General features: G+C 35.4%; 1 long non-coding RNA gene across 1 annotated transcript in view; it reads right to left on the reverse strand.

The window, feature by feature from the left end:
- Positions 1-23578, reverse strand: part of LOC141387300 (uncharacterized) — a 166392-nt gene that overhangs the window by 100875 nt on the left and 41939 nt on the right. The window lies entirely within an intron of this gene.

Below are 23578 nucleotides of genomic sequence, written 5' to 3' on the forward strand. Positions count from 1 at the left end.
TAGGACACGGAAAAAAATCCTCAAAAAAGTATTATAAAAAAATGTGATTTCCAGAACATTTTATGCGAATAATGTGTAAAAATTTTTTATGTAAAAGTAATTAGAAAACCTTCCATTTCGAAAAAAAACAATTTTATCCTTTCAATTTTGAGTTACTTGCCTTGTAAGGAGTCACAACCTTACTGATGTTTTTAAAGTTTTTAAGAGATCATACGTAAATGTCAACTTCTTCTGTTTTGTTTTGTTAAATACCATTATAAATTACTAAAACAGTGCTGGAATATTAAAATATAATATGTTTAGAGACAATTTGCTGAATTATCGCAGAGATTTGCTAATATCGATTTTTCGATTTTTGTCGCAGGTTGGGACCAGTGTACAATGGCCGCTGAGTGAAACATCGAAAGATGCATGGGTATTATCACAGTAAGTAGTTAAGCTTTCGCGATGGTAAACCATATTTCTTGATGAAGTTTTAGGAGTATACATTAATTATTGTATGGGATTTAAGCGAAATAGATGGAGAACTCCCAAATATTTTGTTTTAAATTTTCTAATCGGACCAAAATATATATTTGCAATAATATCTTAACAATAAGTTTTTCTCTTTTGTTCTTGCTATAATATGCAATTTATAAAGCCAATGGCTATAATTTTGGTTTCATATTTTTTTACGCGTTGTCTAGATTCTGTACGTATTTTTAATATATATTTTAGAGGTTTATACAGTCTGTGGGGTAGTATAATTTAGATTTGATCCCAGATTTTTTCTTGATTTTTCGTGAAAATAAAAACAAATTTTAGAAATTACGGTGCATCTACGGATGGATATCAAATGCTGTCACTGATGTATGCATCCATTTTCTCAATACAACAAATAAGAAATGTTAAAATATTTTTCTTTATAGGAGAATAAAAACCGCTATAATTTTTGCGCGCTTCGCCCAATTTTTTGAACGCGAACAGATTTGAAACCAGAATTTTTTCCTAAACCTCTTTACCAAAAATCAAAGATGTGCTCGCAAATTTTTTTTATTTTTTTTTTAAATGGAATTGTAAAGAAAATTTGGTTTTTATCATATATTCAGGTTTAGGTCTAGAGCGGTATTGCCCAATTTTATTTATTTCGAGGTTTTTTTGTCAAAATTTCGAGGGTTTTTTGTCAAAATAAAATAAATTAGAATAATTAACTGCAAAAGCACTTTTTTCTAGAGAACAATTCTTCGTTATAGACCCAGATATATCACTTTGAGCCTACATTTATAATATATTTAAAATATAGTGTCTATACTAATGTAAACCTATTGTGAAAATGTTTAGTCTATTTTATGTTTTTGGGGTTCCTATCTAAAGTTCAATTCAACAATGTTTGGAAGAGATGTTTTCAATCCGTTCAAAAGTGAAGTGGTTTAGATTATTAAACATGATTCTGAATCACTATACGAAGCCTTACGATAAGCTTTTGTCATTGCTATATGTATTCCACATTGTTAGGTATTAAATTCAACATTTTTGCCAATATCCTAAAAAACATTAATTTTATGCCGAATTTTGTAGAAAGTAGAAGTCGATTATCAGCCCATTTACGTTATTCATTACTAGACAGCGGAATCCTATGCAAATGCATATATGGTTAGGATGGTCGTAGAGAAAATCTGATTAGACAGAAACTCGTTTTATTACAAAATAAAACGAATTAGGCCCAGAAATTTTTGCATATTTTGCATATTCTGCATATCGTGCATATTTTGACATATTTGTACATATCTGCGTAAAATGAGCATATGCAAAACCATATGCAAAAATATATTCAAGGATTTGTGGTCTAAATATCCCACCGAAATGGCTGAAATTTGGTATTAAGTCTTTGTTAGGGGTAAGCAACTTTACAACTGAAATCTGTCCGCATACGGTAGAACGGTATCTACCGATATTCGGTATTTTGAAAGTTGTAGCCTCAATATCCCACCGAAATGACTGAAAATCGGTATTTCGTCTTCGTTGGGGGCATAAAATACTGCACATGAAATTTGTCAGCATAGGTCCACGTCTTCATATAGCCCCCATAGAACGGTACCTCCCAATTTCCGAAATTTTGAAGGTTGTGGCCTCAATATCCCAGCGAAATTACTGAAATTTGGTATTTAGCGTTCGTTGGTGGTATAAAACTTCCCACCTGAAATTCCTCGGTATAGGTTCACGTCTTCATATAGCCCCCATAGAACGGTACCCCCGGATTTCTGGTATTTTGAAGGTTGTGGCCTCACTATTCCTCCGAAATGGCTGAAATTTGGTATTAAGTCTTCCTTGGAGCTATAAAACTTTCCACCTGAAATTTCTCGATATAGGTCCACGTCTTCATATAGCCTCCATAGAATGGTACCTCCCGATTTTCGGTATTTTGAAGGTTGTGGCCTCAATATCCCACCGAAATGACTGAAATTTGGCATTTAATTTTCGCTGTGGGTATAAAACTTTCCACCTGAAATTTGTCGGTATATGTCCACGTCTTCATATAGCCCCCATAGAACGGTACCTCCGGATTTCAGGTATTTTGAAGGTTGTGCCCTCAATATCCCTCCGAAATGGCTGAAATTTGGTATTAAGTCTTCGTTGGGGGTATAAAACTTTCCACCTGAAATTTATCGGTATAGGTCCACGTCTTCATATAGCCCCCATAGAACGGTAACTCCCGATTTTCGGTATTTTGAAGGTTGTGGCCTCAATATCCCTCCGAAATGGCTGAAATTTGGCATTAAGTCTTCCTTGGGGGTAAAAAACTTTCCACCTAAAATTTTTCGGTTTAGGTTCAGGCCTTCATATAGCCCCCATAGAGCGATACCTCCCGATTTTCGGTATTTTGAAGGTTTTGGCTGTGGTTATACATTTCTCTATTTTATTGACTTGTCTGAAGAGAATTTTTAACAGAAAAAATGTACACACAAACATTTTTTGTACCTATTATTGAAATATTTGTTGCATAAGAAAATATGTAAAATGCATAAATTTTGCATATGCAAAAATTTATGCATTTTGCATAATTTTGCATATGTGATATGTTTCGATTGCAATGTAATCAGAAGCCAAAAATATACCCAGTCTCAAAATTTTACATGAATCGGACCAAAAATAGGGGTTGCATAAAATTCCGCTGTCTATTCATTACTCACTAAAAATTTCCAATTTAGTTTACACATTTCTCTACTATTTCAATTCATTCATAATTTCCTAAAGTCATTCATAAACTTTGGTTATTCCCACGAAATTTGAAACCGGTTTTAAACCTCAATCGATTATTTTACTGTATCGTTTAACAAACACCTGATGGCTGATATGTGCGATGACGCGTTAATTTGCTATGAATGTGTTCTTTTTTGTTTTTTTGTTAACACTGGGAATAACCAGAAAACCCTTTGCGGTTTAAGATTTAAGTGACTAATATCAGTTAACGATTTCTTAGACGACCACAAAGCGCTGAAGCTGCAAAAGGAAATTTAAGACAAGATTAAGAAAAGAAGAATTCATTGGCAAAAAAACAGAAACTAATTACCAATTCACAGAAACATTTTGTGTCATGAATGCAAAATTTTAAGCGGCAATTGGTATGACGATGTTTAAAAGATTACGTTCGGTAGGCAGGAACATGCAAAATGTTAATGAATATTAAACTTCTTTCCGATAAACAAACATTCAAATGCCATAATCAAAAGTAAATATTTATGGTCGTCATCATCAGCAACACAACACTCCATATGTACCTTGTCTCTGTTACGCGAGTGTGTCGCACTTCATGTTTTGATAGCCACTGTGAGAAATTCTTTTGGCATGTCCACGCAAGCCAGTTCGTTGAACTACATACTCTATCAAAAAGTTTATAATTACATGCTGCGATGAATTGTTTGTGTTTATTCATTGCACCTCCGAATTGTGGCGGTTCAATGAACTTTATCCGAGCCACCCGCCAAAAATTGTGATACGCCTGGAAGTTTGTATGAAATCCATGACGTTTTTTCTCGTTAATAGTAATAAAGTGTTACAGAAATTATTATAAAAAATCTCGTATTTACTTTACAATTAAATATGACTTTTATGCATTTAACTCTTTGACCCAATTTCGTTTCACAGTCATTTCTGGGGGGTTTTGTAAAATGTTAAAAGACCAAAGTGCGGTTGATTGCAAGTGAGTTTTCTACTGAACGTATTGTATTCGCTTACATGAATGCAAAATTAACCCTAGAAATGCTTTCATTTCCGTCACGCACTTTGGTTTATTTAGGGCAGCCCAGTCAGTCATACAACAATTTTCACGTGAAAATGTTGGTGATAAAATCCTGATAAATGGCATCGGAAATCCCAAATAATATTTGTTATTGTGCTTCCAAGTCGAAAACCACTTGCAATTTTAAATGGTATAAAAACTTCAAAAATGACATAAGCATTACTGTGCACAGCGTACTTTTGCTACCAGACATATGTAGATCAGGTCTGAATATGTACTTAGTTGCGACTAATCCTTCCCTTCCAAAATTTTTTCGTGAAACTGTGGACATTTTAACGTTCATTAAGTTCCAGGAAGTTCTATATCGGACAACACCTTCTGGTACCTTCCTCACATAGCTTCAAGCCTAAGAGAACTCTACACATGTATACAACCTTAGATGTGGTAGAGCAGGATCTGGAACTTTAAAGTGAAGAACCGGAAAGAAAAATCTCACTCTGACTGTCTTTTAATAACACGATTTTCTAGGCGGAAATCCGACCGAACACAAACTGTCCTCACAGACAGTTAAATATCTACATATTAAGACCATAAGAAATAAGACAGTGAAATCAAGAACTGTTGTGGACTGCATAAGTTGAATTAACAACTTCTCCTCTAATGGTTCCTTGAACCAAGAAATGCGGGCATTGGGAGTAACGAGATATTTGACAGATTTCTTTACATGACACCCTGGGCTACAAGTGCACGTGTACAAAATAGGTTCCGCAGAAAATAGTGAATACCGCGATGACGAAGAAACGTTGGAACATTACCTTTGTCATTGCCCAACTCATGGTAAGCAATACAATTCAATAACATAACCAAAACAGGGCATATGACTCCAACAACTTAAGGAATTTTGTTAACGGCACATAATTTCTAAAATTTACAGCTAACCTTAGACAAGCTGAGATGTAGGAACAAGGTCCTCAAACAGAGAAAGAAACTTTGTTGATCGCATATGACGCGATAGGTCGGCCCGTGCTTTATTCAAACCAGTCAGAATGCTGCTCTGATAACTGCAACAGGCTGTCTACTCATGTCTTCATTGGACCTTCTATGTCAGGAGGGATCATCATGATCTAGAAAGATAAGTCCAAAGTTACAACAGAGAACCGCGAGGACGAAGAAACGTTGGAATATTACCTTTGTCATTGCGCAGCCTACGCGGTCCTAAGAACCCAACTCATGGTAAGCAATACAATTCAATAACATAACCAAAACAGGGCATATGACTCCAAAACTTAAGGAATTTTGTTAACGGCACATAATTTCTAAAATTTACAGCTAACCTTGGACAAGCTGAGATGTAGGAACAAGGTCCTCAAACAGAGAAAGAAACTTTGTTGATCGCATATGACGCGATAGGTCGGCCCGTGCTTTATTCAAACCAGTCAGAATGCTGCTGCGATAACTGCAGCAGGCTGTCTCCTCATGTCTTCATTGGACCTTCTATGTCAGGAGGGATCATCATGATCTAGAAAGATAAGTCCAAAGTTACAACAGAGAACGCCTAGGTCAACAAGCCTGTCAAGCAGGTTGTCGTATGACATCGAACTCCTTGCAAAAACGTCCGGCCCAGAGCACTCTTCCATGTCAATCCGTGTAAACGGTCAGGCTTGGTGAAAGTAGTCTTCAATGGCTCCAGCCACTCCTAGTTGGAAATCAAGGTCCTACCCTCTCAAGATTTGAGTATTGGGGAGAGGTAATCACCGATTCCTAGAGGGACCAGACAGCCTTCTACGCAGAGGATAGAAACGTGTCCAAAAAAGCGACTCCCTCACATCTTTATCTTCCCTAGTCTAAAAGAGTTTCTGGCTTGATATCTACAGTTAGCGCAGCCAGCGGAGTGCGATATAATATTAATATAAAACTACCTTCCAGAATAGGAACAAAAAGGAAGTCATTGACCTCACCATTATTAATAAGAATAAGTCGATCAGTAGCGAATGAAGAGTATCCAACGAGAGCTCCTTTGCCAATCACCGGCAGATGCAATTCCAGGTTCCTGTATGGTGGTACAAAGGACCTGGCTAATCCTTGCAGCCAATAAGTACAACAACGAATTCAAGAAGGCTAAGCGAAAATCATGAGTAGCTATAATAAGTCGATGGAAGAAGTCCAGAACGTGGCTAGATTCCGTCGGATACTTTCTAAGAATTACCAGACTATTGTAAGTGTCAAACGTGGACTAACTATGGCCTGGAGATTCTTGATTTCGTTAGTTAGGACCCAGTTCCCAAATTTCGCAAACGTATCAGATCGCCGGTGCGATCCTCTTCCAAAGACCATGTGGTATATGACATCAAGGAAATCATAAGTCAACCAAAGTTTGCCTGAGCGATAAACACATGCAAAAGGCGTCAGAGGTGCTGATACCATGTCAAGAGAGTATTTCATAGGTCGTTTGAGTTGCTCATACATATGGGCTCTATGGAGGGAAGTCACAGTGTCATTCACCCCCAAAACAAGGAAGACAAGTGACATATGTACTACCAAAATACTATAGACCGATTAGCATTTCTTCCTTTGTACTTAAAGTAGGGTGGGGCGATTTGTGTGGAAGCAAAAAAACCTTAATGAGCCCTCCGCGTTTCTGATTCCTGGGGTTGAACTGAGCAAAAAAGTCTACTGGACCATATGTCTACGATGAAAATCGAGCCTCCCGATTTTGACTTTAAGTTTTTTATTGACGTTTTTTGGATATTTTGGCATATAACAGCCAAACCATTGGGATTTTCGATCCAACACAAAGACAAACATTGTAGCCAAGACAGTAATTGAAAACTCTCTAATACATCGCAAAAGCATTGGAAAGCTCCTTCAGGCAGTTTTGGCCTTAAGAATGTGCAAACTTTTCGGAAAATGTCGATTAATGACATTGTGCTACAAAATTTGACTCGAAAAATATTCAAGTGTTCTGATGCAAAATTATATCGTGTTGGGATCCATGGACAACGCCAATGCCTTTATTTCGTTTGGGTCACTTCGTTTTATTTTTTTATAACGGTAAAAGTAGTGAAAATCTGGTTTTCTTACATTTTCAAATTTAAACGGGCATATCTTATTTTTTCCACCACGGATTTCTTTTGATCCTTCTTCCTTTTAAAGGGGTGAATAATGTCTTTTGAATAAGCTATTATTGTTTTAAATCGGTTAACAAATGGCTAAGTTATAGTGGTTTGTGTCTGAAAACCCCCACAAAAAACCTATAAAGGAATTTCTCATAATTTTCAAAAATATAATGTTTTTTTGGTTTGTTCAATATTTATTTTGAAAATTATGAGAAATTCCTTTATAGGTTTTTTGTGGGGGTTTTCAGACATAAACCACTATAACTTAGCCATTTGTTAACGGATTTAAAACAATAATAGCTTATTCAAAAGACATTATTCACCCCTTTAAAAGGAAGAAGGATCAAAAGAAATCCGAAAATGTAAGAAACCCAGATTTTACCGTTATACTTTTACCGTTATAAAAAAAATAAAAAGAAGTGACCCAAACGAAATAAAGGCATTGGCGTTGTCCATGGATCCCAACACGATATAATTTTGCATCAGAACACTTGAATATTTTTCGAGTCAAATTTTGTAGCACAATGTCATTAATCGACATTTTCCGAAAAGTTTGCACATTCTTAAGGCCAAAACTGCCTGAAGGAGCTTTCCAATGCTTTTGCGATGTATTAGAGAGTTTTCAATTACTGTCTTGGCTACAATGTTTGTCTTTGTGTTGGATCGAAAATCCCAATGGTTTGGCTGTTATATGCCAAAATATCCAAAAAACGTCAATAAAAAACTTAAAGTCAAAATCGGGAGGCTCGATTTTCATCGTAGACATATGGTCCAGTAGACTTTTTTGCTCAGTTCAACCCCAGGAATCAGAAACGCGAAGGGCCCATTAAGGTTTTCAAATCGCCCCGGCCTAACTTAAAGCTATACTCGTAGAAAGGCTGTTGAATTTGGAATTTAAGGCCAAACTACAAGTTACTTCAGTTCTGCCGAACTAACCTATACTAAAGGTAATTCGGTGAAAACTGTACTGATTGATGCTGTCGGGTTGATCGAGATACAGATGGAGTCTTGAATATCGTTAAGTTGGGGGCCTATCCATAATTAACTTATAGACCTAGGCATTTCCTACAATCTCATCAGGTGGGTTGAAGTGATAAGAAGCGGGATAATCAATTTGCATATCTTTAAGAGTTCCATTAGGAAGTATACCAAATAATGGACCAATACTGACAATTTTTCGCAGGGAGATTTACTATGCATTAAAAACTCTTGGTACCGGATTACAGCAAATTCGGTTGAAAAATGTGTTGGTAACAGTAAAATACTTCAATTCAGAATGATTCATTACATGGCAACCACGCGAAATTTTGGACCTAGGACCAAACATTTTACTTAGAGTGTTTTTAGGCCACTATGACCCATTGATAAGAATTTCAGTTCGATATATTATTTAGAAGTATTTTTGTCACCCTTCCCATGCTATGCCCACTGTGCTATGCCCATAATTTTTGGAATATAAACTTGTTGATCACTACGAACCCTAAATGTCAAATTGGAACTAATTCGTTTTGAAAATGTGACTAAAAACGTCAAAATGCCCGAAACCGTTATTTGGAGGCTATACCAAAAGCGTGGACCGTTATAGTCCACCATCGAACTTAAAAACTGTAAATTTCTAGCCAAATTTGCCTACAAAAGGACATTAATTACAATCATGCCAAAATTACATCAGGAACATCCTTTTTTTCTATCGGAAACAATGACAAAACTACTGAAAACTATAGGGAACCAATTATTTCACCATTCTGATTACTAAAATGGCATAAAAAGCTAAAAATTTGGAAATTATTAATCGATTATAGTGATGCATAATTTTCAATGTTCAATTTAAAAATGCACATTTTTTATTTTCCGGTAAAATTTAAATATAACGGTACTGTAAACGGAATATTTTTGCATGTCATCTTTACAGCCTACGAAATTGTTTTTTGAATTGTTAAAAAATCTCAGCTCCTCAAATTCTTGTATTTGTTTTTGCGAGTGGTGAAACCGAGTACTTTTCGTTGATTTAAATCAATATTGAAGTTATAAGACTTGATAAAATGTATTTGCTCACCAGGTCGAAAGATAATAGAAATTTCCTTTTATACAAAAAAAGTTGACTCAAAATGTAGAAGGTGTTATATTAACCTGGAGGTATTTTTATGAACAGAAATGGTACTGATGGCATGAGGTCGAGAGATTTATTAAATTGAAGAACTAACCGGACAGATAATATGTCGAAATCGCACCATGTGCTTTGACATAATACCGCCACTAAACGCGTATATAACCACGTAAAACTAGTACTTTTTATACCCTAAACCACTATGTGGGGAGGGTATTATAAGTTGGTTTTGGCCAAAAAGTTTGTAACGCATCGAAATAATCGCCGTAGACCCATACATATATATACCAAAATGAATTTCTCGACTAGCTGAGTCGATCTGGCTATTTGTGTCCGTTCGTCTGTCCATCTAAAACTTGTAATCATGCTACAAGTCGCAATTTTAATCCGATCGTCACCAAAATTTGGGTAATGATGAAGGTCCCGGAGGGGAAGAAGCCTATTGATTTTATGGTCGGATAATATTCAGCGGACAAAAAACTTATTTGGAGAAAAAGTCAACATTTTATTTCAAAGCGAATATCTCCGCTTCTAGCAAATCCTGCTAATAAAAGAAGAAGATGTCACCTTTGCCACGATGCACAGTGGATCCACTTGTATGAAGAAAGTGACCAAAAATATTTAGAGTGTAAAAATCAAGCCAATACGCCGGTTACAGCTTTGTGCTGCTGCGAAGAGTGTTTTAAGAGACCACGAGCGTAACATTCTCCCCCCCTTTCCCCTCTGGAGGGGAATACGATAAGAATTGTATTATGCTGTTAATACAAAATGACATGAACAAAGTTCCCGATAATCTTATGATTGCAAAAGTAGGCTTGGGGAAACAAAACAATCTCCAAAACAACATAAAATCCAACCAATTTAGCGGTTTAAAAAAATCAAAAATTTTGTCTGAAAATTGGTAAAATTTTTAATATAGATCTTATAGCGTTTTTCCTGGAAGGCACATACCGCCAACGTAAGACAAATTTGGAAGAAGATTTCTTCATCTTGCCAGTGATGCCAATTATGTTAATGTATGTGGTCAGATAACAGAGTTATACGCTAATATATCCATAGAAACCCTATGCTAGGGCAGCTTTAGTCAGCGATCCACCATTTATAGTCTGGCACTACTAATACTGAATAATCTTAAACCCATGACCTACTTTGGAAAATTATTCCCGAGGTGGGCACTGGTGGACATCACGACTGAAACCTTAGGTCAAATTTAAGTATATGATCGAATTGGCATTACAAAATACACTAAGAAAATATGCAGCTCACTAGAATTCCACAACACACTAAAACACTATTTTTTAATGAAAATTAAGCTATTACCTCCTCCTTCAAAATCCACTATAATATTTTGCCATACGAATTAGTTTTTTGAAGCTATTAAGAAGATCGCGTTCGAATGAAACAAAAACTAATAAATTTTTAAAAAGGTCCATGTGATAGCTGCCAGAGTTGCCAGATGTTGTACCAACATTTTGACATTAATTTTTTTATTTTTGGCCAATGGGTGGATCCACTGTGCGATGAAACGTAGGTTGTCGTAGGTGGTCTGACTATGAAAGCAGAAATGGTCTGTTTGACGATTTTTTGGGTTTTGTAAACGTCGGAAACGTCACATACCTGTATGAAACGTATAAAAAGTAGTTTACGTCATAAACCTAAAAATGTCTATGTCTATTTGATTTCTAATTTAAATTATTGTTACACATTTATTACCTATACTATATGGATTATTTGGTGTTATATTTGCACATTTTAATTTAAATTTATGCTAACGAGGGTATATACAATTTCATACTGGAAAAATGTGACTAGAATTTATCGGTACGAACTCTCGAACTGATCAACCAAACTTTGGATTTCCTAATATTTTGTCCAATTGTAGTTTAACTTTGAATATAGTCCATATAGGCCCTCTCCTTATGGTTCCTCCCCCACAAAAGGGAAGCAAAATCTATTAAATTAATATTAAATGGAAGCAAAATCTATTAAATTAATATATTTTAAATTTGTTGTTCTTTTTGTTAAAATAAAATAAGATCTCAAGAAAATCTAAAATGTTATTGAATTGGATTAAAAACAAATATTGTTGAAATTATAAATGTTTTAATTTTGTTGTAAACCTATGTTTTTTGGGTAGGTTTACGACGTTTCTGACGTATGTATTATACGTCGAAAATGTATGTCATATATGTCTCAGTTTCCGACAGGCCATCTCTGTATGAAAGTATAAAATCCCACATTTACAACGATGCAAAGTAGGTTGGCGTAGGTGGCCACATAACGGAGATATCGCAATAATCGGTAGTACATTCCATTTTTCCATTTTTTGGTAATCACGCTACAGGCCGCAATTTTGATCGGATCGTCACCAAATTTTGTGTATTGATAATGCTCCAGGAGGGGAAGAAGTCTATTGTTTTGATGATGGTCGGATAATATTCAGGGGTCGGAAAAAGTAAACGTTTTATTTCAAAGCGAATATCTCCGCTTCCATAAGGGGTATGCCAAAAGTAGAAAATTTCACCTTTCTAACAATGTAAAGTAGGTTGTCGTAGGTGGTCATACAACGAATATATCGCAATAGTCGCTAATGAAACCCAACTTTTCATATTTGCGATTTTAATTATAATGGCGAATATCATAACATTGGATAGGGTCCTTCCAAAAGCAAATCCTGATTATGAAAGTAGAAAATCCCATTTTTACAATGATGCAAAGTAGGTTGGCGTAGGTGGCTAAATAACGGAGATAGCGCAATAGTCGGTAATGCATCCCAATTTTCCACATGTTTTAATCACGCTACAGATCGCAGTTTTGATCGGATCGTAACAAATTTTTGAAGGTTAATGCGAGTCCCACATAAGAAGAAGCCTACGGATTTTAGTGATGGTCGGATAATATTCAGCGGTCGGAATGGGCAAAAAACGTATGTGGAGAACATTCAACGTTTAATTCATATGCGAATATCTCCACTTCTAGTAGGCGTATTGAAAAAGGAAAGCCCGTCAATAGAAAAAATAAGACTCTCTTTACATTGTTGCAAAATAGATTGGCGTAAGTGGTCAAACAACGAAGATATCGCAAAAGTCGGTAATGCATCCTATTTTTCCTTGTAACCACGCTACAGGTCGCAATTTTGATTCCAAAAGGAAAGTCCTTCGATGGATTAGAAGAATATCACCTACATATATTATGATCCTAAACAGGTTGGCGCAAATCCCACTTCCCATTTCTTTATTTGAATTGTAATGACGAGTATCTCAGCTTTGGTTGGGTGCGTTTAAACAATGAAGACATTCTGAGCTTTAAAATGCTCGCAATTGTGTTATCAAAATTCGTGAAGTGCTTGTGATGTTGAAAAAGACGCTGCTATATCCCAATTTCCAATTTATGAAATTTTATTTCAATTTCAGATATGTCTGTTTCTGTTGGACATATTCCAATGCGAGAGCTTGATAATGAAACTAAACCATCTGAGCTTTTGGTTAATACAAAATGTGGCATTTATGATGAAATATTAGAGTTATTGCAAAAGGCGCCAAGCTATACAATTTTAATATTTTGAAGATTTTACTTTAATGACAAATACCTCTTCTTCTATTTGGTGTATAAAAGACATGTAAAATGCTAATCAAGAAGACCAGCAAAGCTTTCAATCAGTACAAAGTAGATGTTGACAGTAGTAAAATATTATTTTGGTTCAGTTCGCCTTTAAAACTTTAGTATCTCCCTAAAAGAAATGTTTACAAGTGAAAAGCTTATACACAGGGATAGTGGTGTAGGGTATCATATAGTCGGTCCCGTCCCGACTATAGCCTTTGCTCAATTGTTTATTTAGTTAACTCTATTCCTTTATGATGTTTCCAGTTAATACATATGTAAATGGTTTAACTCTCAATATATTATCAAAACAAAAATAATTTCATCAGATTTCAATCAAATTTTCTCAGATGCAAATGTATTGAGCAGAACCAAATGTGAGTTCAAGCTTTGTTTTGTATATTTTTGTAAAACAAGTGCAATCATTGCAAATTATTTTTTTAAATATTTAAAAAGGGCCCAATAAACAATCAACTAACAAATATATTTGCATTTCAAATTCATAAATTACCTCGGAACTATATAAAATGTGAAAAAGTCATTCTAGTTGCAAATGGCCAATGTGGAAGATTTGTTGTAGTTCAGTTTTCAAAAATAGTAACCACGAATATGTTCTTGTGTATTGCATTTCAAATGCGTGATTTTTCATAATATGAATTTGCAAAATATTTGCTATTCAACAGTGCAACCAAAGTATAAAAATAATGTTTCGCACGATAGGGCAAGTTCACGCATAATAAGAACTCCAAAGAGTAATTTGAATTTAAATATAGTACATACATGTGGAGAATTAGAAATATTTGTATCATGATGATTATCGCCCTTTATCCTTCATCTAAGTTTATCGTTCGTCTGAGTCAAATGGAAGTTATAGGGATTTTCAAAAGTTCGAAAATACCTAAGTAGATGATTATCCCCCTGAATCATAACAATTAAAATACGTATATTAAATATATAAATCCAAATAAATAAATTACATCGTCTGAGTCAATTGGAAATTTCAAAAGTATTTAAAACCTTGGCAGAATTTTTTCCCATGTGTATTGTGGGGTATTCATCAGTCTTCTTCCTTTATGGCCTGATTTAATTTTTTTCATGCATTGACTTAAATAAAGAACAGCAGCAAGCCACAAAAAAACTCAGATGTAAATCATGATTTAAGTAACAAGAAGTCATCAATCAATTTGTTGTGACATTGCGTTGAAAATCTCCCCAACCCAACCGACGTTCATTATGCCTTGAATGGTGATAATGATGATGATATATTTTTGTTGAATGATTACGGCGAATTACGCAAATGACATGATTATCATCATACATATGAAGCTATTTAACATTTACGAATTTGGTAAATAATATATTAATTACAACAATTACGCCTCAGCACAATGACTGCCAAAAATGCCAAAAATATACAATTTCAATTCGATAATTACTTGATGACAATGTTGCTGTATTGAGTGGGTGTTTTAAAAAGGTTAAAATGCGTGTGTTTGGTGTATGGATGATGCTAGAAGGACTGCTTGTTTTCACTTCCTAATATGCGAGTGTAATCAGAATTAAATCGCTGATAAGGAACAAGAGGACAAATATGGGAATAAAACCTGTAATACAGAAATCAAGGCGCTTTATATTCCCATATGGGATAAATTTTTCAAAACCATAAGGCTATTGAGATCTAACTCACTTACTATTTTGTTTTCCACTATTTTACTACAAGCCATTATCGAAAAATATTGCAATGTGTTGTTTCTATTCTAAAGCAACTAATAAAGAGAACCTAATACATGTTATCATAGGTCAGTAACAGTTGAGCTTTGCAAGTTCATTGAAATGTTACAGTTTGTCCATGTGGGTGGGTGAACAGCTAATTATCACAACTAAGTCTGCTTCCTGAATGACGAATATATGCTATTTTTGCAATTACTACGCTAGTGGACGGAAATAGTACAAAAATATTTATTGATAAAAATATTCAATCGCACATGTGTTTTTCAGTATGGTCGCTTGACTCACAGAGGGTGGAAGGTGTGATTATAATGGTGTCGTACTAGATAATTGTTAAGCTAAAGAAGTTTTTATACCCGCAGTCTTTAGGCTAAAGAGGGTATATGGTAACATGGCCAGCCTCGATTTTATTGAAAACTGAAAATGCTACAAAAAAAAACCTTTTCTTTATCGTTGAGAGTTTAACGAAGATGTACCACCTTCCAAAAGTTGACATTTGCACCACAGACATGATTGAGGATTCACGTGTTTTTTATTTTCCAGGATATTTTGTGTATCTTGGTTGCCTTTTGAGATATCACAAATATATTTTATACCGGTAAAAGGCAACTACTGAAGAATAGAAATCCAAATTATTTGTATGAAAGAAATCTTTACATTTACGATTTTGGGAGTTAAGGCCTTGACACATAAGAAGCATGACATTCTTGTTGAAGTCATATCTGATAAAGATTTCAGAATCACATGTGAATTAGGTCGCACTTGGTTTTTAGTCATTTACCACATATGACTTAAGCAAGAATGCCATGCTTTTTATGTGTCGAGGCCTATATGTCCGCAAACTAAGACGGACATATTTCCTAAATTTTTTGGGGGCTATTTCCCAAAAAATCGCGTGATCTTTTACAAATATATTTTCACAATTTAAGAAGATAAACAATGGAAAACGATAAGCGCCGCAGGCGAAAATGTTTTTGAAAAAATCGCTCGATTTTTTACAAAAATATTTTCACTATTTAGGAAGGTAAAAAGTTTTTGTAAAAGTATTCAAATACTTTCTGAAAAGTGAATAGCGCCGCAGCCGAAAATAGATTTAAAAAAAAAATCGCGTTTATAACAAATATGTTCACAATTAAAGCAATTTTTATACCCTACACCACTATGTGGTAAGGGGTATTATGCATTTGTATGTAACATATAAAAGGAAGCGAGATAGACCCATAGTTCCTTCTAGGGATATACATAGAATCACTTTCTGAGTCGATTTATGCATGTCCGTCCGTCCGTTCGCAACATACAGGTCGCATTTGTTGACCGATTTCGCTGAAAATTGGGGAATACCATTTTTTTAACCGTCGGAAGATCAAGTTCGAAGATGGGATATATCGGTCCAAGTTTTGGTATAGCCCCCATATAACGGCACCCCCCGATTTCAGACCGATTTAGCTATATTTTGACACTTAGGGTTCTTAAGTGTCAATAAACTTATATAACAAAACTTGTGGACATAGGTCCACGTTTTGGTATAGCCCCCATATAACGGTACCCCCGATTTGCGGTGTTTTGACGTTTGTAGCTACATTTTCAGACCGATGTAGCTATAATTTGACATTTAAAGTTCTTAAATGTCAATAAACTTATATGACAAAACTTGTGGACATAGGTCCACGTTTTGGTATAGCCCCCATATAACGGTTCATTTAAGTTCATATTTTCGTATAGCCCAGATACCTCCGAACTAGCTGTTAATGACATTTGAAGTTCCCACGTTATGTACCGATTTTCGATATTTTGAAGATTCTAGCTAATTTTTTTAACCGAATTAGGAGTTATTTGACATTAAAGGCTCCCATCAAAAACTGTCAACATAGGCCCATGTTTTATTATAACCCCTATATAACAGTACCTCCCAATTTCTAGCCCACCAAAAATTGTCAACATACATAGTTAGATATAGGCACCATAAAAAAGGGCCTCCCCAATGAAACATAAATGTACATAAACATTATCTGACATTTTAACGTACCCACTTAAAGTTGGGGACAGGAATGAAAAGTAATTATTCCATTTTAGTTCAGAATATTTTATGGTGGTGGGTATGAAAAGTTCGGCCCGGCCGAACTTAATGCTTTTTTACTTGTTTTATGTAAAAATGTGCAAATACTTTGAAAATCGCTCGATTAAACAAATAATTGTTTCTTACAACTCCGAATTAAGAAAAAAATTATATATACATGTCTATATTGAACAATTTAAATAATTATCATGTATACATGGTAAAACTTCTCCGAACTGCTACTGACATAATTTTGGGCATAATATCGTTTTTAAATAATTTTATGAAATCATGAGGATTTTGTGGATACTTCGGCACTGGTTGGCACTTAAGGCCATAAGCTGCCTCGACTGATTGCCTTGCTGTCCTGCTTCATTTCTGACATAACAAAAATAAAAGAATTACGAAGAAAAGGGCAACCTAGTTCGAAATTGGCTAGGCGTTCTTTATTCTTTTATTATATGTTATGTCAGAAATGAAGCAGGAAAGCAAGACAACCAGGCGAGTGAACTTATGAACCCAGGCCTTTAGGCCTTCTCAAATGTATAATTCTGCCTACATTCTAACTTATACTCTAAAACTTATTACAATTTTTATAATTATACATTTCAAAATAGAGCAAAGAAATTGTTTTGAAATTAAGAAAAAATTGTTGCGAGTAATGTCCGGGATTTTTTTTGGAGTTATGTCCGCTTTCCTTCACGGACATAACTTCCAACGAATTTTGGGAGTTATGTCCGGAAAGCAAAGTGGACATAAAGCCCAAAATCATTTTGGGAGTTATGTCCGTGGCAGCAAAAGTTATGTCCGGGCACCGTTAACCATATCTTATTTCAGTAATGCTATGGTTTTTGTACCTACTTCAATTAACGTCTAGAATCTGTTTATTTTTATAAATTATAGAATCATTTTCAATCATTCAATTCCTTTTTGATGTTGATATTTAAGAAAGAAGTATGGCAAAGGACGGTTTTAGAGTTCTTTGGCATATGCACCATGTTCGCCACATTTAAGACATTTTTTATATTCTCAAAAATAATATGTTAGAAACAAAATTATAATTATTTATATATCAAAACTTATAGTCAAGATATGTCAATATTTTTACCAAATATAATATTTGAAAAAAACGTTAACGGTATCGATATAAAAACAGTTTGATTGTATATTTTTTCGGGGGCAAGTCCATACTTCCTGAGATAATGACATAAAAACTCCAAGAAACTTTGACGGCACCAACCAAAATTGCAAAATCGCAAGATAACTCTCGCAGGATGTTTCTGATAGGTGTACTATTTCACCTAGTCATGTATTAGGTTGAAATATAGACTATATCTGTCCCTTCCCTCGGGTAATTTCCACGCAACATTTGGGAAAAGTGCAGTTTAACAACTCATCTCGGATCGTTTTGAATATTTTTCCAAAAAGTTATTTTTGCAGGCTCTGTTACCGCGGCGAATTTTTTTTTTCGGGGGCAAGTTCATACTTCCTGAGATAATGGCCCAAAAGCTCCAAGAAAGCCTGCCGATGTCAACTATACTGGGTACTACCCCTCGATGGGAGAAACCGATTTGGACCAAGCGTTGTACATCGTTTTATTTCTTACTTTCTCGAATTATGTCCGAATATCGACTACATAGGACCACCCAAAGTTTAGAAAGAGTGCGGTTTAATATCTCGTCTGGGATTGTTTATAAATTGTTTGCAACATGTTGTATGCGGCCCTAGTTAAACTTGTACAGTTTTTTTTTCGGAGCGAATCCATACTTCCTGAGCAATTGGCCCAAAAACCTAGAAAATCTCTATAGACGACAGAGATATTGTGTTTGCTTCATTTCTTTAGGTTCGATTATGAGGGTATATCTCTGTCGGCACAGCTGACTGATACTTTCTTACTTGTTTTCCGACAATTTACACATTAGGGTTATATATTTTTTTACAACCTCGTATCATATTTAGTCGAGCTTTTACCTAATATTAGATAAAAACTTAATTATAAGGTGATTCGATAAAAAAAGCTCTCGCACAAAAAGCTTTTAAAGTTTTTATATAAAATTTTGTATAATTGAAATTTCACTTCTTAACTTAAAAAAAGAAACTCGTAGTAAATGAGCTGTAACTCGTCGCGTTATTGAATGCATCCACGGACAACTTATTATATAATCTCCTGCTAGTTCTCCTTAGATTAGCCAGGTCCTTTGTCAACCATACTGATTGACATCTCCTGAGCGAATATGCGAATGGACAGGAAAACTCATAGATGTCCACCAGAATTTTCGTCACGTAATTTATTGAACTTTTTTTACTGCTATGGCTGAAGTGAGGAAATTTATACTTATTAGTTTAGGGGTAGACAGTCATTAAACTTGTCCCTGTAAGGTTTACGACCTCCAGTCGCTAATGAGCGATTAATTCTTGCTGATAAGGGTGAGGTTTGTACTCCCTATTTCTTTAATCAGCTTCTCTCAAGTATAAAGTAACGAGCTGATTCTCTCACGGCCTTTGTATGTTCCCGTACTTTTTTTAATGGTAAAATTCTAAAAGACTGAACTGTGAAAAATGAGATACACATACAACTTTTTTCAAAAAGTACGGAAATGGAAATATGGCAAAAACTTAAAAAACTGGAACACATGTCAAAGTCGGCTTACCAGCCAATCAGAAGACGGCAACCATGTTACCATGTTACTCAAATTTGTCGTGTAAAAAGTTTTTAAATAGAGCGTCATTCGGCGCCATTCTCGTTTAAAGAGAAGTGAACATTTTACAATTTTTTTGTGTACGGGAACGGTTTTTGGGGTAAAATGTGTAAAAGTGGTAAAAATTGTAAAAACTTTTTAGTTCTGGAACAAAACTTATATTTACACCTTTGACGTGGTTTCAAATAGAGATAGGTAAGTCGAATTCTATTAGTCGACTTTTAGTAATCAAAAATCTAAAAATTGATTGAATTTTGACTGGAGGGAAAATCGCATAATCGATTATTTTGTATTCGATTTTCGATTAGTTGACTTTGGCGATTGTTCAATTTTCTGAAATCGGCGAATAGTCGATTATACTGCTCAAGAAAATAAAAAAGTTGGATGTTTCTTCCGAATTTTTTGTGTGTTTCTAACTGAAAACGGCGATTTATTTTGGAATCTGATCGCGGTTTTTCTCCATCAGATCTTGTTTTTGAGATATAGCTCAAATTCGTTTTTTTAAGATTTTTACCTAGAATTCCTTTAAGCGGGGTACACACGATCAGTTTTGGCTGTCAGTTTTGCTCAAATAATCGGTTGCTTGCCAGTGTGGCCGTTAATTTTTGTATGAATTTTGTACCCTCGATACAAAAAGTTTTGGCAATAATTATGGCGATTATATATCAAACAAGTAAGAAAAGCGTTAAGTTCGGCCGGGCCGAACTTTTTATACCCTCCACCACGAATTGTATTGAAGTGAATAGGAGCAATTAGTTTAATTTCGATTAATTACAGGAGTAGTAGATATATCTCGACTGATAATACTCCCTTAAAAACAGCCCATATGGGGCGACATTTTTGTTCTTTCCAAAACATGGACCAATATTTACAATTTTCCGAATTGAGCGAAATACATAAAATTGGGCAATACCGACTTGTTAACAACATCGGGAGCACCGTTCTATTGAGGCTGTATAAAACGTTGACCTGTACCGATAACTTTCTGGAGGAAAGTTTCGTAACTCCAGCGAAGACTAAATACCAAACTTCAGTTATTCCCGTTGAATAATCAGGCTAAAACTTTTAAAATACCGAAAATTGGGAGGGAACTTTCTATGGGGTCTATATAAAAATATGGAACAATACCGGAAAATTTCAGGTGTTTTATACCACCAACTGACTATTATATACCACCCCTTTCGATGGGATATTGATGACACAACCTTCAAAATACCGAGAATCGGGAAGAACGCTACTATGGGGGTTATTTGAAGAAAAGGGTTTATACTGATAATTCCCTTCTGCAATATTTTATATACTCATGGCAGTTTAAATACTAGATTTCAGTCATATCGGTGGTTCTGAGGGAAATTTTTGTAGCCCATAAAAAGACTAAATACCAAATTTTAGCCACTTCGGTGGAACAATGAGGCAAAAACCTTTAAAATACCGAAAATCGGGCGGTACCGGTCTTAGGGAATCTATATGAAGATGTTGACCTATACCGACCAATTTCAGGTGGAAAGTTGTATACTTTTAACGAAGACTTACTACCATGTTTCAGTCATTTCGGTGGGATATTGAGGTCACAATCTTCGAAATACCCAAACTCATGAGGTACTGTTCTATGGGGGCTATATGAAGACGTGGACCTATACCGACAAATTCCCGCTGGAAAGTTGTATAACCGCAACGAAGACTAAATACCAAATTTCAGCCATTACCTTTAAAATACCGAAAATGGGGAAATGCCGTTCTATGGGGGCTATACTAAGGCGTGGACCTGTACTGACAAGTTTCTGGGGGAAAGTTTTATACCCCCAACGGAGACTAAATACCAAAAAATCAGCGTTCAAACCTTCAAAATACCGAAAATCGGGAGATATCGTCCTATGGGGGCTATATCAAAACGTGGACCTATATAAACATTTTATCGTAGAAATGTTTCTTAGCCTCTGGAAACACAAAATACAAAGTTACAACCGATTCTGTTTTCAAATGAGTTTAATACATTAAAAATATCTTAAAGTGACGCGTACTATATATGGGGCGTTATATGGGGGCTATACCAAAACGTGGACCTATATAAACAAACTGTTTTCTAGCCTCTGGAGACACAAAATATCAAAGTAAAACCAATTCGGTGGTATAATGGGACAAATATCTTAAAAATTCCTTAAAACGACGACGCGTAATGCGTCACTTTGTATGGGGGCTATACGAAAACGTGGACGTACATAGCCCATTTTCAATACCAAAATCCTACGTACATATAATAGATTCTACCAAAATTTCATCCACCTAATTCAATCCGTTTGGGCGCTAGAGTGATTTCCACAGACGGACAGACTGACGGACATGGCTATATCGATGTAGAATTGCACGCTGATCAAGAATATATATAGTTTGTGGGGTCTATAATGATTATTTCGAGTAGTTACAAACGGAATGACAAACTTAATATACCCCCATCTTATGGTGTAGGGTATAAAAATACAGCAGACATACAAAGGACCTTGTAAAAATTGCGTTTTTTGAACACTTTAAGCTCTAGACTGGACTATATTTATATAGTTGACACCCTAAGCATACCCGCTATACCATATGAAGATTCTACGACTTCCCCTGAAGACGTAATTACTGCTTAAAGTGCTCAAAATCTCAAAAACAAGAGCTGATGGAGAACAAGTAAAAAAATATCAGTCGGCTTTGCCGACAGAGATATTCCCTCGGCTTGTGTGGATTCGTCTATGAGATATATATAGATATTTTAGCAAATATTTTCGAACTTTTGTGGGGGAGGTACCGGAATGAGTGGACCTATAAGCACCACCTTTGAATTTCATCTAATATTCGAAGAAATATTACGATGTCCAAAGTGTGAACGAACGCAGTACTCGGTTCGAGCTCTCTAGCCGCTACATGTGGTGCCATAGGAATACAAAGGACCTTGTAAAAATTGCGTTTTTTGAACACTTTAAGCTCTAGACTGGACTATATATATACAAACGGAATGACAAACTTAATATACCCCCATCTTATGGTGTAGGGTATAAAAATACAGCAGACATACAAAGGACCTTGTAAAAATTGCGTTTTTTGAACACTTTAAGCTCTAGACTGGACTATATACATATATAGTTGACACCCTAAGCATACCCGCTATACCATATGAAAATTCTACGACTTCCCCTGAAGACGTAATTACTGCTTAAAGTGCTCAAAATCTCAAAAACAAGAGCTGATGGAGAACAAGTAAAAAAGTATCAGTCGGCTTTGCCGACAGAGATATTCCCTCGGCTTGTGTGGATTCGTCTATGAGATATATATAGATATTTTAGCAAATATTTTCGAACTTTTGTGGGGGAGGTACCGGAATGAGTGGACCTATAAGCACCACCTTTGAATTTCATCTAATATTCGAAGAAATATTACGATGTCCAAAGTGTGAACGAACGCAGTACTCGGTTCGAGCTCTCTAGACGCTACATGTGGTGCCATAGGCATACAAAGGACCTTGTAAAAATTGCGTTTTTTGAACACTTTAAGCTCTAGACTGGACTATATATATAGTTGACACCCTAAGCATACCCGCTATGCCATATGAAGATTCTACGACTTCCCCTGAAGACGTAATTACTGCTTAAAGTGCTCAAAATCTCAAAAACAAGAGCTGATGGAGAACAAGTAAAAAAGTATCAGTCGGCTTTGCCGACAGAGATATCCCCTCGGCTTGTGTGGATTTGTCTATGAGATATATATAGATATTTTAGCAAATATTTTCGAACTTTTGTGGGGGAGGTACCGGAAGGAGTGGACCTATAAGCACCACCTTTGAATTTCATCTAATATTCGAAGAAATATTACGATGTCCAAAGTGTGGACGAACGCAGTACTCGAGCTCTCTAGCCGCTACATGTGGTGCCATAGGGATTATTTTACAACTTTCGGACTATTGTCTCAAGAAGTATGGACTTGCCCCTGAAAAAACTTTTGCTGTCGTAATTGAGAAAGCGAATGCAAGTTGCTTCAACAAAAGTCAAAATTATTCGAGAGCAGGTCTTAAAGTGA

Source organism: Musca autumnalis, unplaced genomic scaffold (assembly GCF_047663935.1).
Source record: "Musca autumnalis isolate F117 unplaced genomic scaffold, ASM4766393v1 scaffold_5, whole genome shotgun sequence".
In the NCBI taxonomy this organism is placed as follows: Eukaryota; Metazoa; Arthropoda; class Insecta; order Diptera; family Muscidae; genus Musca; species Musca autumnalis.